The sequence below is a fragment of the Simochromis diagramma genome, unplaced genomic scaffold (assembly GCF_900408965.1).
Source record: "Simochromis diagramma unplaced genomic scaffold, fSimDia1.1 OVJJ01000091.1, whole genome shotgun sequence".
NCBI classification, from domain to species: Eukaryota; Metazoa; Chordata; class Actinopteri; order Cichliformes; family Cichlidae; genus Simochromis; species Simochromis diagramma.
In genome coordinates this window covers 25,010-38,649 of record NW_024386901.1, presented here as the reverse complement: position 1 = coordinate 38,649, position 13,640 = coordinate 25,010, and the positions used below count along the sequence as shown (strand labels likewise).

Sequence of the window (13,640 nt, the reverse complement as noted above, 5' to 3'; positions counted from 1 at the left end):
TTTGTCACCAACTGCATCACGTGCTACAACCCTGGTCTACATATCACCGTTGATGAACAGCTTTTCCCATCAAAGACTCGGTGCTGTTTCCTGCAGTATATTGCAAGTAAACCTGACAAGTTTGGGATCAAGTTTTGGGTGGCTTGCGACCTAAAATCCAAGTACATTTGCAATGTCTTCCCATATCTTGGCAAGGACCCCAATCGTCCCACTGGGGAGAGACTTTCTGAAAATGTAGTAATGAGGCTGATGGAACCATTCCTAGACAAGGGCAGAAATGTTACCACGGACAATTTTTTCACATCGCTTTCACTTGCGCAAAAACTTCTTAGACGGAAAACCACCATCCTCGGCACAGTCAGCAAGATTCGCAGGAAAATTCCTCAATCCACTAGACAGACATCTAGACAGACACTCCCTCCAGAATTCCCAGGTAACAACCTAATTTACATATGAATGACTAGCCAATTTAGCTTCCACTTCGCTGAAGCTAAAGCCTAGCTAAAAGCCATTTGGCTGCTCTCCGGGTTTTAAAGGTAGAAAAGCCAAATGGCTGCTCTCCGGGAGTTTAAGTAGAGGGAGCTTTATTAAACATGGACATGTGTAAGGTGGCCCATTATTTTTGTAACAGTGCACTTAGAAAACCTGAAAATTTTTGTTCTAAGCAGGCCTGAAAGATTGAATTAACAGCGCTGTAAAAATTTCCAGGAGAACAAATATACAGTGGGGCAAAAAAGTATTTAGTCAGCCACCGATTGTGCAAGTTCCCCCACTTAAAATGATGACAGAGGTCAGTAATTTGCACCAGAGGTACACTTCAACTGTGAGAGACAGAATGTGAAAAAAAATCCATGAATTCACATGGTAGGATTTGTAAAGAATTTATTCGTAAATTAGGGTGGAAAATAAGTATTTGGTCACCTCAAACAAGGAAAATCTCTGGCTCTCACAGACCTGTAACGTCTTCTGTAAGAAGCTTTTCTGTCCCCCACTCGTTACCTGTATGAATGGCACCTGTTTGAACTCATCATCTGTATAAAAGACACCTGTCCACAGCCTCAAACAGTCAGACTCCAAACTCCGCCATGGCCAAGACCAAAGAGCTTTCGAAGGACACCAGGAAAAGTATTGTAGACCTGCACCAGACTGGGGAGAGTGAATCTACAATAGGCAAGCAGCTTGGTGTGAAAAAATCAACTGTGGGAGCAATCATCAGAAAATGGAAGACATACAAGACCACTGATAATCTCCCTCGATCTGGGGCTCCACGCAAAATCTCATCCCGTGGGGTCAAAATGATTATGAGAACGGTGAGCAAAGATCCCAGAACCACACGGGGGGACCTGGTGAATGACCTGCAGAGAGCTGGGACCAAAGTAACAAAGGTCACCATCAGTAACACACTACAACGGCAGGGAATCAAATCCCGCAGTGCCAGACGTGTTCCGCTGCTGAAGCCAGTGCATGTCCAGGCCCGTCTGAAGTTTGCCAGAGAGCACATGGATGATACAGCAGAGGATTGGGAGAATGTCATGTGGTCAGATGAAACCAAAGTAGAACTTTTTGGTATAAACTCAACTCGTCGTGTTTGGAGGAAGAAGAATACTGAGTTGCATCCCAAGAACACCATACCTACTGTGAAGCATGGGGGTGGAAACATCATGCTATGGGGCTGTTTTTCTGCCACGGGGACAGGACGACTGATCCGTGTTAAGGACAGAATGAATGGGGCCATGTATCGTGAGATTTTGAGCCAAAACCTCCTTCCATCAGTGAGAACTTTGAAGATGAAACGAGGCTGGGTCTTCCAACATGACAATGATCCAAAACACACCGCCCGGGCAACAAAGGAGTGGCTCCGTAAGAAGCATTTGAAAGTCCTGGAGTGGCCTAGCCAGTCTCCAGACCTCAACCCCATAGAAAATCTGTGGCGGGAGTTGAAAGTCCGTGTTGCTCGGCGACAGCCCCAAAACATCACTGCTCTCGAGAAGATCTGCATGGAGGAATGGGCCAAAATACCAGCTACTGTGTGTGCAAACCTGGTAAAGACCTATAGTAAACGTTTGACCTCTGTTATTGCCAACAAAGGTTATGTTACAAAGTATTGAGTTGTATTTTTGTTATTGACCAAATACTTATTTTCCACCCTGATTCACGAATAAATTCTTTACAAATCCTACCATGTGGATTCATGGATTTTTTTTTCACATTCTGTCTCTCACAGTTGAAGTGTACGTCTGGTGCAAATTACTGACCTCTGTCATCATTTTAAGTGGGGGAACTTGCACAATCGGTGGCTGACTAAATACTTTTTTGCCCCACTGTAGCTAAAAAAACTAAACTAATGTCCAGTCCAGTGGGACAGCAAGGAAAGATGACAAAAAATGATTATGTCACGACTGGTGCAGCAGTCGTGTGATGAATAAATGAGGACCCAAGATGCAGACGGTGATGGAGATGCGAGTGGAGGTTTATTTACAGTGAAAATAACAGAAGTGAGGGCAGGACTGAACATAAACCTAATCTGTGTGAAACTAACAAACAAACCTGGAACATAAGGTCAGCGGGAGAAACTCAGAGATGGCAGATGAGGACGGCAGAACAGGGAGACGTAGAGAAACATAGGGAATGAACACAGACGACGCGACGAGGAGCACAGGCAGACACGCAGTATAAATACTATAGATGGACCGATCCGATATTACGTATCGGTATTGGTCCGATACTGATGTAAATTACTGGATCGGATATCGGAGAAAAATAAAAAATGTAATCCGATCCATTAAATATCAAAAAAGCACCTCACAAAACTTTCGACACGGCGTAACTCTCCTCATAACCGTAGCACGTCAGAGCAGTGTGCTCACGTGATAGAGCGGCTGTGTGTATTTGTAGCCTCGCTACCAATCCGGCATTTCATCTCCGAGGAAGTGATCCCAGAGAGAAGTAAAGCAAGTGTGTAAGTTCATCTCTGAATGTTTGTAAAGCATTCCCGCGTTAAGCTTAACAACCTGTGCATATGGGGTGGGAATGCACGTTTGTGTCCGCGTGCGCCTGTTCGTCTGTGTCTATATTCTCCTGAGACCCAGTAATTCATTTTTGTGCACTGTAGTACACATTTAGGTTTTGCTTGTACCTCTCATACTCTACTTGCCACTCTTCTAAGTCCTGATGTTTCTTAGAGAGGACAACAGTACCTTTAAAATGATATCACATGTTTGGGGGTGTGGCCTTGCCAATTGTCTTCTTCCCACCTTTTCAAAATGGCTGGCATGCCCACAAGCACATTTTATGGAAGAAAGAATGGTAAGCATGATATTTACATTTCAAAATAAACATCTAGTAAATAATTTGAGGGGTTAAGCTTATTTAGTTTCACAGAGGAAATGACTAATTTATTAATGTGTACTCTAGTGCACGTCGGGACTTTGTACTTATATTTATTTCACTTTTTCCTAGTAGACAACTCTTTGACAAAGGCAGAGAGAATTCTTAAAAGAATCATTGAGGGAGATTCAGACATAGATTTTTCAGAAGATGAGAGTCATGTGAGCCAGATAGGAGAGGGTGAGAACCCAGGAGGAGCCACACGAAGATTATCAAGATGCAGTGGCAGATGTAATAGAGAAAGACACAGGGCCACCTGAAATCTGTCGTCTATCTGGTCCAAAATCAACATGTAGGAGAATCTGGAATTTTTGATTTTGAGTTAAAAATAAAATATGGGTAAAATGCAGAAATGTTTTCCAGTAAAGTAAAAAAACAAGAGTCGCAATTATAGCTGAATCCATGACACCTGATTGTTTCTACAAGATCACGTCTTTGCTGAAAGTTGTCAATGATCTCAATGTGTGAAAAGAACTCACAGTATCTGGAGTTAAAGCTCCTCTTGGCTGAGAAACCAGGGACAAACATGTGAACAAGACCTGGATAATACCAGTGATAAAGAGTTCTCTCCAAAAATCAAGAAAAGGAGGCCCCAACCAGATGAGAGTGTAACAAAATATGGTTCACTCCACTTGCCTGAAATGGTTAACAGTCCAAGGCATTTCAGTTGTAGAATGGTTGGGTGCAACAGTAAAACATATGTGAGATGTGGGAAGTGCCAAAGGTTCCTTTGTGTTTCCAAATAAAAAAATCACAGTACTTCCTCAGATATAAATGAATTGACTTTTGTGAAATAGAAAGCCCAGTGCAATCACTTGTTCCTGAACCAATGGCTTACAGCTAGTGAAGTGTCAGTGACTTCTAAGTTGACCCATGATCTACATTTTTATGATATTGTTATATAAATAAGTTTTAATATCCTGCTTACAAAAATTTCAGTGGAGCATTTAATTTTCTTAAATAGCTCTTGAATTTTGTTAGTTTCACATTCGTGATCAATGAACTCCCCTTGTGCACTGAAGTGCACATGTTGTAAAATTTAAATAAAATTAGTTAAAAACAATTTTGTTTTTGTAATGTGTTTTTTGCCATCCCAACACTTGATTTATCTGAAAAAAAAAATCAAAATAGTTTTTTTTCCCCTGGGTCTCAGGAGGATATGTCAGGTTGGGTCTTAGACTCAACCTCTCTGGGTACATCTCAGGCCCTCCAAAGTACGGAGGCCTATTTCCCCTCACCACACTCCCTGCCGGTGGCTGATGCCCTCAGACGTTGGTGTGTTGGTGGTCCTTGTCGTCTGGGGCTGGGCGCTCATGTATGTACTGGCTCACTCCTGGTGGCCGATTGGCAGGGCCTGGCGCCTGTGGCCCGGCTGGGCCCCTTCCGGGGGGTGGGATGCCCTCAGACCTCTGGCCTCTTGGCCTGAAGTTCGGTCCTCTCTGGCACAGCTGGCCGCTGGCAGAGCCCGCGGGCACGCCACTGCAACCCCCTCTGGCCTCTGCTCTGTAGCTGCTGGGTGACCTTTCTTTTGGGGCTCTACTCAGCTCTTCCCAGGAGGGTGGCACGGTTCCCCCCCTTTTGGTGGTCCCCTCGGGTCCTTGTACTCTGGGGCCTCTGGATATCTGGGGCCTGGATCTCCTCCATACCTGCTTCATACCCTGGTGGACGGGGCTATGGCTCCCCACACTCCCTAGCAGATCGTTACATGGAGAAACCTTTGGAATACAAGCATGCTGATCCACACAGGTGTACACACGGGTGTTCACAGACGCGGACCACACCTTGTTTTTCTTTCTTTCTTCCCCCCTTTCTCACTGTCTCTTCTCCCCTTTGATTTTCTTTCTCTCCCTCTCTTTCTTTCATTCTTTCTCCCTGTCCTATCCCCCAGTCATGTCTGTCCCGTTTGTAGCAACCGAAAATAAAATAAATTCATAATTATAATAAAGGTCAATCAAATGGACCAATATGGCAAGGCCATGATGATCCGCTTGGCATCTTTCTTGGCCTTAAGACAACAATTCTGATGGCTAAAGATCCAAATGGGACACGAAAAAAAAAGCAAAAAAAAAAAAAAGCTTAACAACCGATATATGGAGCGACTGCCTCTTCTCTCCCCCTCCCTCTCCTGCTGCTACTTCAATCATGAAACTGATCAGTGATCAGCTGATCGGCTTTTCTGTTGCGAGTCCGTCTCTCTTGTTTGTTTATCTCCCACTTTGCACCAGAAAGAGGAAACCAGCGGCTGAATAACAGTAGCACGCTTAAGCTTGATAATCTGTTGTTAGAATTTATTTATTATTACTTTCTAGACCAGGATTCTTTTCTACTCAGCTGACGGCTGGTAACTGTGCAGGGGCGGATCTAGCAAAGTTTAGCCAGGGGGGCCGATAGGGCATGAACAGGGAGAAGGGGGCACAAAGACATACTTTTCTTTCTTATTCTCATTTAAAATGTCTAGCTTTTATTAAATAATTATCTGAATCTTACACCCAAAGTTTTAATCTGATGTAAAATGAATAGAAGTCCATTACTGTATATAGTAACTATTAAGTCTAATATACCCTGGTAAGCTATAGTACTTTTTCCTTTGGGAAGGTACCATCTGTGCAGTCTGCAGTTCTGTTGAAGAAAGATGTTGAATCTATTTAATTATTCTTGAAAAATAATTTATTTCTGTGCATTTTTTTTCGCACTGCATCAAATTAAAGTTGATTACGTCGATTAAGCATCATGAGGTGGAGGGTGGGGAGTGGTTCCTTATTTTTTCGGGGTTTTTTTGTTTTTTTTTTGCTGGGAGTTTTATAGCCCTATTAGTTAGGTTGCTTACTCTTTAAAATACCAGAATAGGGAGGATGGAGTAGGTTTAAGTTTATTAGATTGATCAGTATTGCTGAACTATGAAATATTTTGGGTGCAGTGTATTTTTTGCATACAGGTATAACAGAATAGCTTTAGTGGGGGTTTTTTTTTTTGGTTTTTTTTACTTGAGTATGAACTTATACAAAAAGTAGCAAGATATTTAAAAAAACAGTTTTATTGATTAAAAAACACACTATATCGGATTCATATCGGTATCGGCCGATATCCAAATTTATGATATCGGTATCGGACATAAAAAAGTGGTATCGTGCCATCTCTAATAAATACACACACCAGGTAATTAGGAAATGGCAGACAGGCGGGGACACAGCTGGAACTAATGGACATAATGAGACACAAACCTACAAAGTAAAACAGGAAACACACAGACTGTTTTACACAACCAACTGGGGACACGAACAGAACACAGAGGAGAGACACAGGTAGGGATGATAGAAACACACAACTCAAACCCTAAGAACAAATACAAAATCAGAATAAACTAGAAAAATGATAATAATAAACTTAAAGCGCTGGATCACCGACCCAGGACCATGACAGTACCCCAGGCGGCGGCATGGAAGCCGGAGGCGAAGGCGCTGCAGGCGGTGGCGTGGAAGCCAGAGGCGAAGGCGCTGCAGGCGGTGGCGTGGAAGCCAGAGGCGAAGGCGCTGCAGGCGACGGCGTAGGAGCCACAGGTGGCGCTGCAGGCGACGGCGTAGGAGCCGCAGGTGGTGGTGCTGCAGGCAATGGTGATAGCTGGATAGGCACCTCGGTCCCCCCAGCGAAAGCAGCAGGCTGAAGCGGCTCCTGAGACCCTTCAGCAGAAGCTGCCGATGATGGGGCAGGCCGGACGGGCTCCTCAGTTCCCCCAGCAAAAACAGGCTCAAATCCAGTAGGCATGGGCGCCCCTGGCACACACAAAACAAAACCAGCAGGTTCGTGGGCCTCTGGTGCACATGAAACAAAACCAGTACGCACGTGGGCCTCTGGCACACATAAAGAGGGCTGAAGCTGCACAGAGCACTGACCCTACTCAGACAGTGACAGCCGGGTGCAGTCCCTAGCTGGCATCTTGGCCTCCAGGGGTCCAGAGTTAGCTGAGGGTTGTATCCCAGCCTCTGGGGAAGCCCTGGAGTGAGTAGTAGTCTCTAATGTAGCCAGCTCTTGAGGAACAGGTCCATTGTGACACAGTTTGTCTCCCTGCTCAGAAACAGCGGCGGAAAAACAGTCCTTTAAGGGGTGTATGGGCATAGCTTTCTGTAGAGGAGCGAGTGAAGATTGTGACTCAGCCATTAACTGAGCTACTGACTGAATCATGGACAGAAATATGGGTTGCAGTGATGCTAGTGGTGATGGTAGCTGAGTGGCTGACTGAAATGGTGGCTGAACAGGAAATGGTGCTCTTGGGGGGGCTAATGGCGGTGCTACTGACTGGGGAGCTAACGGCTGAACACAAAACTGAGGTGGAGGGTGGCAATAAAGTCCAGGCTCGGAAGGAGCGGCAGAGACACAGTCTTTAGGTTTAGCAGACGGTGTATAGACACCCACTTGGGAAAGGTCTGTTACCACGAAGGTATGTAAGCTATACATATTGTCTCTCATCCCACTCTGGATAGCCCCAGAAGTGCCGGAATCTGGGGGAGCCAAAGCATCCCGCTCACTCACCGCATCTGGCTGCTCGAAAGTGAATGCGGACGGGGGATGAAGTCCTAAATCCAAAAGGAGAAAGTCCTGCTCCCACGAGTATAGCGAGCCCAAAAGCCATGGGAGAATGGTCACCAGACGCTGTAGCCGCCTCTCTATAGCGCGCTGGGACTCGTCATCCTGGCTTTCCAGCCACAGGTCGATGAGCTCCTGTGTGGCATCGATGAGATTCTCCCGTAGCTCCGTAGACGGATTAAGTGCTGCTGGGTCACTGTATTATACATGTTTGTTAGGGCAGCGATCTTGATTAGTGGAGCTTTAGAGATAGTTGACAAGATATGGTTGCGTCGTACTGTCACGACTGGGGCAGCAGTCGTGTGATGAATAAATGAGGACCCAAGATGCAGACGGTGATGGAGATGCGAGTGGAGGTTTATTTACAGTGAAAATAACAGAAGTGAGGGCAGGACTGAACATAAACCTAAACTGGGTGAAACTAACAAACAAACCTGGAACATAAGGTCAGCAGGAGAAACTCAGAGATGGCAAATTCAACGGCAAATTCAAATCAAATTCAAATTTTATTTGAACAGAACAAGGAGACGTAGAGAAACATAGGGAATGAACACAGATGACGCGACGAGGAGCACAGGCAGACACGCAGTATAAATACACACACCAGGTAATTAGGAAATGGCAGACAGGCGGGGACACAGCTGGAACTAATGGACATAATGAGACACAAACCTACAAAGTAAAACAGGAAACACACAGACTGTTTTACACAACCAACTGGGGACACGAACAGAACACAGAGGAGAGACACAGGTAGGGATGATAGAAACACACAACTCAAACCCTAAGAACAAATACAAAATCAGAATAAACTAGAAAAATGATAATAATAAACTTAAAGCGCTGGGTCAGCGACCCAGGACCATGACAGATTACTTACCTGCGGTTTAGAGGGTCAAGCTGAAATTGAAGCAGCCATTGAAAGACGGGAAGAGAGAAAGCTGGCAGCTTGGTCAGCACTAGTGGCCTCTATAATATATGCAAATACATGTGGGTCAGAATCCCCGCCCCCCAGCACACCCCCGGACGCCAAAACAGTGCCAGCAGATTGAAACTGAAAAATGAATTGAAACCCGAAAAATGAATTGAAACCGAAAAATGGATTGAAACTGAAAAAATTGATTGAAACTGAAAAAATAGATTAAAACTGAAAAAAAAAATGTAAGCGAAAAACAAAAAATTTACAGTTTCAATTAGCTGTTTTTCACTATCATTTTTTTTCAGTTTCAATACAAGATTTTTCAGTACATTTATTTCAGTTCAGTTTTTTTTTAGTTTCAATATTTTTTTCGGTTTCATTTCAAGGTGGTATCGTTCTGATCCCATGAATAAACAAATAGCCAATTACAGAAACATGATCAACACAATTGCACACAAACAGAAGCATCGTGGGTCCCTCGTGGGTTTCTTGGCATCCTATCCCCTGGTCCAACCTCCTATGCCCAGGTGATTAATTTAAGAGGGGTTGTCTAAGGAGATTGAAAATAAAAGCGTCTGGACTTGTTTAAGTTGCTTGAAGACGTTTCACCTCTCATCCGAGAAGCTTCCTCAGTTCTAAGGGTCAAATGGTGGAGAGTCCCAGATTTAAACCTAGTGGGACCCCCTGATGATTCTCTACCTAATCACATGAGCCAAGGTGTGAAAGCGGGTGTGGGTCCAAATCAGCCAGGGTTTCGGGTGAGCTCATTGTGAAACCTGGCCCCACCCTATCATGTGATTTCCTGAGGTCAGATGGCCCAGGATGTGAGTGGGCGTTAAGGCGTATGGGAAGGGTTCTCAAAACTGGATTATAGATGGCAGAGAGTTGGTGTCGTAAACCACCGCCAAAGATGGTCACTCACAATGGACATAGATGGCTTCTTTCACTCCTCTTTCAAACCATCTGTCCTCTCTGTTCAAAATGTTGGCATCCTCGAAAGAGTGACTTTTGTCCTCTAGATGCAGATGAACTGCTGAGTCTTGTCCCGTGGAGGTGGCTCTTCTGTGTTGTGCCATGCGCTTGTGAAGTGGCTGTTTGGTCTCTCCAATGTAGAGGTCTGGGCATTCCTCGCTGCACTGTACAGCATACACCACATTGTTAAGTTTATGTTTTGGAGTTTTGTCTTTGGGATGAACCAGTTTCTGTCTGAGTGTGTTTGTGAAGAGAAATTGTAGAAGGCAAAGGAACTCAGACTCAAGATATCTTAATACATGTGCACACATGGACGACCCCCCCTCATGGCCCCATCCATCCCGCACTAGATGTGTGCAGGACAAATGTGAGTGAGAGGGAAGACCGCCCAGGGCATCCAGAACTTGCTTTATTTATACAAGTTTTCAAGGAAGTAGGAGTGGCAAAAACATTTCCATAAAAGGAAAAAGAGACCGTTAGCTTGTCAGTAGCTGAAACAAAGGAGGTAGTATGTATAGAAATGCAGACATTCCATAAAAGGGAAGAGAGAGAGAGGGGGAGCGCCAGTCTGTCTGTTTAAAACCGGATGTCACCACATTCCTCTAAACATATGGCTTCAATCTCTCTCTCTCTCTGTGTTGGCTCCAATTCACAAACTCCTCTTCTTTAATGAAGCTACAACTAAGCATAATTTACAAAATTAAAAAATCTCTCAACATTCCCTCCTGTTTGTAGCTGAAATTAAAGAAAATACATCGATGTGTTTCAGACACAGACCCTACATTGTGAGTGCTTTCGGTCTGGTCGTCTTAAAATGTGTATCATTCAAACATAATCATTCATCACATTAGCTTCATACTCATCGTCTTCTCCTTCTTCCTCATCTGGCACAGTGATATATGCAACAAGAGATTAGGATATCATTCCTCTTACACAGGGGATAATGCATTTAGTAAAGATACAAAACATGATAAGTATTAGGCCAATAAACATCAAAACCTTAAACATCAATGTTCTCCATGAGCCGCTCAATCGGTTACCTGTGCCTGTTGAACATTTCTAAGTAATTGTAGAGCATTTGTCATATTATCAGAATACACATTGTCTGGAATATATGTGCAACAAGTTGTATTGAACAAAACACACAGTCCTCCCTTTCCCGCCAAGATCATGTCCAGGGCGACTCTGTGTTGCATAACAGTCATTCTTATGGCATCAATTTCCTGATTTTGCCCTTTGTTGATGGTGGTCGATGCATTTAAAAACAGCTCAAAACGATAGTCCAATAGTCAGGGGGTCGCTGTGGTTTAGGACAATTCCTGAATATTGATAATCTAGATTGGCAAAGCTTGCTGCGCATGTCACTTGAGTCATATTCATAGGTCTGCCATATAATATAGCATGCTGTGTTGTAGTAAGCATGTGTGAACATATATATCTGTATCAGGCGTTGTTCATCCAGAGATGGATGTGGTCCTGTGTCACTTCGACCAGGTGTGAATTGTCATATGTCCATGTCCTTCTATGCAAGTTGGCTTCTTGATCCTTTAAGTGCATCAGAGTCCATGCTGTAAGCAGCAGGGCCAAGGTGGTAAACAGAATAATCTTCATGATGACCAGACACACCGATTCACTCTGGTGAGTAGACTACCAGCGAAGTGGAGAGGCGGGATATACCCAATCAGCCCTTCCTCCACCGGTAGATCACCAAAGAGTCGGGGTGGTGGTGTCTTTAAGTTGTGCTGTCACTCACTTCCACCTTTTTGCAATGGCTCTGGTGGATCCAAAAGGCTTCTCAGCGATTTTGCAAGCTGTTGGTGTCGTTAGGAGTACTTGGCATGGACCTTATTGCCTGGTTTTAATCTGCAAGAGACTTGAGAAGCGTCGCATAACAGTTCAAAACAATATCCCTATTTTCTACTAAAGTTGTCTCTCTAACAGATTTATCTATTAGTTCACTTGTATCAATTCATGCATCTTTTCACTGAGGTCTGATTCAAACTCTTACTTCTGATTCTTTCCAAAAATAATTTCACATGTAACAATTTATATATGTGTGTTTTCTATTTTTATTTACCTCTTTGTCGCGATCTGGTGGACATCTCTAAACACCATCATGAGTTCAGGCTTCAATTTCAACCCAATTATACTCCTCTGGGCTTCACCTTCCCACTGGCCCCTGTACCCTTCTCAAAGTGTCCTTTGTTGTCTTAAATCTCCAGCAAACACAATCTGTTTCTTCTCCGTTTCCTTTCAGTATTTTCCTTGTAGATTAAGTCCCAGCCAGGCAAAATATCACATTCAGTGCCTTTAAACAGTTATGTCACACTGTTCTTACCAGCCTGCTGTTAATTCTTCAGGTTCACAATGTTCTGTTGGTCTTCATCAGGAGATTAATTGTCCTTTGAGCTTCTTCTCAGGATCGGGACAAGTGGGAGGTCAAGCTGTAAAATTTTAAGCCAAACTTTGGCCTGTTTTCTCCCAATTATGTTAATCTATGATTTTGCCGCTACACTCGAAATTCTAGGTTGAGAAAAGTCCACCTTTATCTATTTGTGGCCTATATTAACACACTAAACCATACCATTAATATCATTTTCATGTCTTTTCTTAAAGCCTCCAATTGCTTCATCTGGCTAGAGTCTGTCTCTTCTGTTTTTTTCTCTCTGGGTGCTCACTCCTTATATGGGCATGCAACGGTCCTGTCACACACACACTTCCTGTTACTCTGTTTTGTGTTTCTGCAGGCTAATCAAACTCATTTTGTATTTACAATCTACAAAGCCTTTGTAATTCTACTAACTTTTACATTTTTGTCTATTTCAGGCATTTTCTAAGTCTCTGTTTTATGGTGCTGTTAGTTCTCTCTACTAACCCTGCACTCCATAGATGATAAGCACAATGATTTCTTATGCTGAATCTTAGTGCTTCAGAGACCTTACTGATCATATCATTGACAAAATGTGTCCCATTGTCTGATCTTGTCAGAGAAGGGATACCATATGTTGGAATAAAAATGATTACATAAACATTTTGCAATGGAGATTGCCTCTGCTTTTTACTGGATATATCTCTGGTCAGTTTGAAAACACATCTATGATCACTAAGGCATATTTTGATCTTTGACATTCATTCAATTCAATAAAATCCATGTGGATGGTGTGGAGAACTGGCCTCTCTTAGGTCTTAAGTTTCCTTGTGAGTTGTGTTTTTGACAGAATAGGCATGTTCTTACAAATTTTTTCGCTAAAGTTTCAAAATTTATAGTGTAAAAGTGTGTATTGTCTTGTTTATCTATACTATACTTCCCTCCTGTTGACACATGTATTACATCATGTGTCACTATAACCGCTGTCCTGTGTAACGACTCTGGTAGTATTGGTTTTCCATCACAGACCATTAAGTCATCTTTCAGTTGTGCTCCACATTTCAGCCACTTGTTCTGTTCAGTGATTGTTGCAGCTTTTTGTTCGGTTTTTAGTACATCAAGTGGTATTTGTGGGCAGTAGTTGATTACTAGTAGCTCTGCCGATTGTTGTGCAGCCTGTTTTGCTGCTTGATCTGCAAAATTATTTCCTTTTGTGACAATAAAATTGTCTTTTTGATATACTGCACATTTGCAAAGTGCCAATTGTTTTGGCAAGGTGATCACTTCTAATAAGATTTTCAAAAAGCTGCCGTGTTTCACTGGGTTACCCGTAGAGGTGACCATACCTCTGTTATGCCAAATTTTTGCAAAGTGGTGCACTGCTGAAAAAACAAACTGGCTGTCAGTGTATAT

At 43.3% G+C, this 13,640-nt stretch overlaps 1 long non-coding RNA gene across 2 annotated transcripts; it reads right to left on the bottom strand.

Moving 5' to 3' along the window:
* Positions 1 to 10,254: 10,254 nt before the first annotated feature.
* Positions 10,255 to 12,593, bottom strand: LOC120735449. 2 transcript variants are annotated; one of them, XR_005696251.1, is made up of 2 exons: positions 11,937 to 12,593; positions 10,255 to 11,732 (listed from the first exon to the last, which is right to left on the bottom strand). It is a non-coding gene; the product is annotated as an uncharacterized LOC120735449 (long non-coding RNA). The 2 variants fall into 2 exon arrangements; XR_005696250.1 differs by having other exon boundaries at positions 10,255 to 11,722.
* Positions 12,594 to 13,640: the final 1,047 nt, after the last annotated feature.